The sequence below is a fragment of the Rhinopithecus bieti genome, unplaced genomic scaffold, assembly GCF_001698545.2.
Source record: "Rhinopithecus bieti isolate Rb0 unplaced genomic scaffold, ASM169854v2 scaffold_5746, whole genome shotgun sequence".
Taxonomy (NCBI): Eukaryota; Metazoa; Chordata; class Mammalia; order Primates; family Cercopithecidae; genus Rhinopithecus; species Rhinopithecus bieti.
Window position 1 is genome coordinate 28,531 of NW_016804936.1, and position 4,689 is coordinate 33,219.

General features: G+C 43.9%; 1 pseudogene; it reads left to right on the forward strand.

Annotated features, from left to right (window-relative positions):
- The first annotated feature begins 420 nt into the window (after nt 1-420).
- Nucleotides 421-4,400, forward strand: LOC108528788 (chromosome-associated kinesin KIF4A-like; annotated as a pseudogene).
- Nucleotides 4,401-4,689: the final 289 nt, after the last annotated feature.

The following is a 4,689-nucleotide window of genomic DNA, read 5'->3' on the forward strand; positions in this document are numbered from 1 at the left end:
GCAATGCCCTGTTCCCAGGTCCAAAGGATTATTTTGCCTCAGCAACCAGAATAGCTGGGATTACAGGTGTGTGCTACCAAACCTGGCTAACTTTTCTTGTGTTTTTAGTAAAGACAGAGTTTCACCATGTGGGCCAGACTGGTCTTGAACAACTGAGTTCAAGGGATCCTCCCACCTCAGCCTCCCAATGTACTGGGATTACAGGCATGAGCTACTGCTCTTGGCCACCTTTATTATTTATATTTTTCTACCAAAGAAACCCATGCACTCATGTGTTTATCACAGCACTATTCACAATAGCAAATACATGAAATCAACCTAGATCCCCATCAACAGTGGACTGGATAAGGAAACTGTAGTAAGGGGAGAACTGGGGAGAACCAGGAAAGGACGTTTAGTTTGAGGTAGTGGTGAGATAGGATCATGAAGGAAGAGGTGAAGGGAATTCCTGTAAGAGTGGCACTGCGTTGTTGCCCTCTGGTCCCCAAAGAAATTAGTGAGGGCTGCCAGATATGCCTTTCCTTCATGCCCAGGGAGCCTCAGGTGGTGGTTGGTACTGATAAATCCTTCAACTATGATTTTGTGTTTGACCCCTGTAATGAACAGGAAGAAGTATTCAATACAGCAGTAGCACCATTCATAAAAGCATATTTAAATGATATAATGCAATGGTCCTGGCCTATGGGCAGACTTGCTCTGGAAAAAAAAAAAAACCTATTCAATGGGAGGTGCATACACTGCAGAGCAAGAGAATGAACCAACAGTTGGGGTTATTCCTAGGATAATAAAACTGCTCTTCAAAGAAATTGATAAAAAGAGTGATTTGGAATTTATTCTGAACATGTCTTACTTAGAGATTTACAATGAATAAATTTTGGATCTTCTATGCCCATCTTGTAAGAAAGCTCAAATAAATATATGGGACGATCCTAAGGAAGGCATAAAGATTGTAGGACTCACTGAGAAGACTGTTTTAGTTGCCTTGGGTACTGTTTCCTGTTTGGAGCAGAGCAACAACTCTGTGGCCTCCACAGCTATGAACGCCCAGTCATCTCAATCTCATGCCATCTTTACAATCTCCATAGAGCAGAGAAAGAAAAGTGACAGGAATAGCAGCTTTCACTCCAAGCTGCATCTTGTAGACCTCTCTGAATCAGAAAGACAGAAGAAAACCAAGGCTGAAGGGGTTCGTCTAAAAGAGGGTATTAATATTAATTGAGGCCTTCTATGCTTGGGAAATGTAATCAGTGTTCTTGGAGATGACAAAAAGGGTGACTTTGATTCCTACAGCGATTCCAAGTTGGCTCCACTGCTTCAAGATTCTCTAAGTGGTAATAACCATAATAGCCTGTGTGAGTCCTGCTGGCTCCAATTCAGAAGAAACTAAATACCCTTCACTATGATGACAGAATAAGAAAAAACAGGAACCAACCTGTTGCTAATATTGATCCCCAGACAACTGAACTTAATCATCTAAAGCAACGGGTAAAACAGCTACAACAGCTACAAGTTTTGTTGCTACAAGCCCATGGACATACCCTGCCTGGATCTATAAATGTGTAACCATCAGAGAATCTACAATCCCTGATGGAGAATAAAAGATTAAGTCATAGTCTGAGCGAGGCAGCTGGTCAGACAGCCCAGATGATGGAGAGGATCATTTTGACAGAGCAAGTGAATGAAAAAATGAACACCAACCAGGCACGGTGGCTCATGCCTGCAATCCCAGCACTTTGGGAGGCCGAGGTGGGCAGATCATGAGGTCAGGAGATCGAGACCATCCTGCCTAACATGGTGAAAACCCATCTCTACTACAAATACAAAAATTTAGCTGGGCGTGGTGGTGGGCACCTGTAGTCCCAGCTACTCGGGGGGCTGAGGCAGAAGAATGGTGTGAACCCAAGAGTTGGAGCTTGCAGTGAACCAAGATCACACCACTGCATTCCAGTCTGGGTGACAGAGTGAGACAATGTCTCAAAAAAAAAAGTAACACCAAGCTAGACGAGTTAAGGCAGCATACAGCCTGAAAACTGGATCTTCAAAAGCTAGTGGAGGTTTTGGAAGACCAGGAATTGAAAGAAAATGTAGAAATAATTTGTAACCTGCAGCAATTCATTACCAAGTTATCGGATGAAAGTCCTGCTTGCATGGCTGCATCCATTAGTAATGTGGTGGAACAAGAAGCTCTAGTGGAAACCAGTTCAGAGAGGAGCAGGTATTCTGATGCTTTTACCACTCAGCATGCTTTCTGTCAAGCTCAGATGTCTAAGGAGCTGGTTGAGTTGAATAAAGCCACTGCACTGAAAGAGGCCCTAGCTAGGAATATGACTCAGAACATTTGCCAGCTACAGCCCATTCAGTTCCAATACCAGCAAAACATAAAAAAAACTAGAACTGGAAGTCATCTATCTGGAAAAGGAAAAGGAAGAATTTGTTCTTGAACTTCAGACAGCAAAGAAGGATGTCAACCAAGCCAAGTTGAGTGTGGCCACTGAAAATATCTCCAGGAGCTGGAGGATCAAATAGCTGATCTGAGGAAGACACCGACTGAGCAGTCCAAACTTCTGAAACTAAAAGAATCCACAGAGCATACTGTCTCCAGTCTGAACCAGGAGATACGGATGATGAAAAACTGGTGGGTACAGTTAATGTGTCAAATGAAAGAGGACGCTGAGAAGTTTAGACAGTGGAAGCAGAAAAAAGACAAATAAATAATACAGTTAAAAGAATGAGACAGTAAGAGGCAATATGAACTTCTCAAATTTGAAAGAAACTTCCAGAAACAATCCAATGAGCTAAGATGCAAAACAGAGGAGGCAGCAGCTGCCAGCAAGTGTCTCAGGGATGCTCTCCAGAAACAACGGGAAGTCGTAGATAAGCAGAAAGAGACTCAGAGCCATGGAGTGGAAGGCACTGCAACTCGAGTGAAGAATTGGCTTGGAAACAAAATTGAAGTTATGGTCACTACTCAGGAAGCCAAACGCCATCTGATGGGCTCCTTGAAGATAGAAAGATCCTGGTTCAGGATGTGGCTCAACTCAAAGAAAAAAAAGGAATCTGGGGAGAATCCACCTCCTAAACTCCAGAGACATACATTCTCCCTTACTGAAGTGCATGGTCAAGTTTTGGAGTCAGAAAATTCTATTACAAAGCAGATTGAAAGCCTAGAGACTGAAATGGAACTCAGGAGTGCTCTCAGATAGCTGACCTACAGAAGAAGCTGCTGGATACAGAAAGTGAAGACAGGTCAAAACAATGCTGGGAGAATATTGACACCATTCTGGAAGCCAACTGTGCCCTGAAATATTTGATTTGAGAGCTGGTCTCCTCCAAAATACAGGTCAGCAAACTTGAAAGCAACCTGAAACGAAGCAAGGTCAGCTGTGCTGACGTGCAGAAGATGCTGTTTGAGGAATAAAATCACTTTGCTGAGTTAGAGACAGAGTTATAAGCTGAGCTGGTCAGAATGGAGTAACAGCACCAAGAGAAGGGGCTGTACCTTCTCGGCCAGCTGCAGCAGAGCCAAATTGCAGAGAAGCAGTTAGAGGAATCAGTCAGTGAGAAGGAACAGCAGCTACTGAGCACACTGAAGTGTCAGGATGAAGACCTTGAGAAGATGCAAGTAGTGTGTGAGCAAAATCAGCAGTTTTCCAAGAGAATGAAATCATCAAGCAAAACTGACCCCTGACCCTTCTCCAGGTAGCCAGTAGACAGAAATATCTTCCTAAGGATACTCTTCTATCTCCAGACTCTTCTTTTGAATATGTCCCACCTAAGCCTAAACCTCGTGTTAAACTTCCTGGAGCAAAGAAAGGTCATTGAGGATCTAAAATATTGTTCATATCATTCTGTGAATGAGCATGAGGATGGTGATGGTGATGGTGATGAGGGGGATGATGAGTAATGGAAGCCAAAAAAAATTAGTTAAGGTGTCCAGGAAGAAAATCCAAGGGTGTTCCTGCAAGGGTTGGTGTAGGAACAAACAGTGTGGGTGGAGGAAGCAAAATTCAGACTGTGGTGTGGACTGTAGCTGTGACCCCACAAAGTGTCAGAACCACCAGCAAGGCAAGCATAGCTTGTGCACCATTGAATGGGCCCAGGATTCTGAAGGCTCCTTCAAACTGGAGGATCCTACTGAGGTGATCCCACGACTGAGCTTCTTTAATCCCATCTGTGCCACCCCCAATAGCAGGATCCAGAAAGAGATGTGTGACATGGGGCAGGTGCTGTCAAAGAAGACTGCTCTAGTTCCCCTACCCACTTTTGACCTCCCAGAGTTGAAACATGTAGCAACAGAATACCAAGAAAACAAGGCTCCAGAGAAGAAAGAGAAACAAACTCTGGCCGGCAACACCAGATTCTTCTCTGGCTTCTCCCCTATCGAACAAGAGGCTCACTGAAGTTGAAGTCATCATATCCACCCCTAGTCTCTCTTGGGAGACGCTTTCAGGTTGCAGTCAGAGGGGTTTCTTAAATGACTTCCCTGGATTTCAGGTTTCTTGCTATTGAAATAAGAAAAAGAGCATTACCGAAAATAAGGCAAACTTTGATGGATGTTGGTCTTCAGCCTCCAGCCCCAGACTCCTACTCTATTCTCCAGAAGGGTGCTAAGCCACCTACTGAAAAGAGAACCAACTGACATTCCTAATGACTCATCAGGAATCACTCCTCAGTATCATCCAGTTGTTT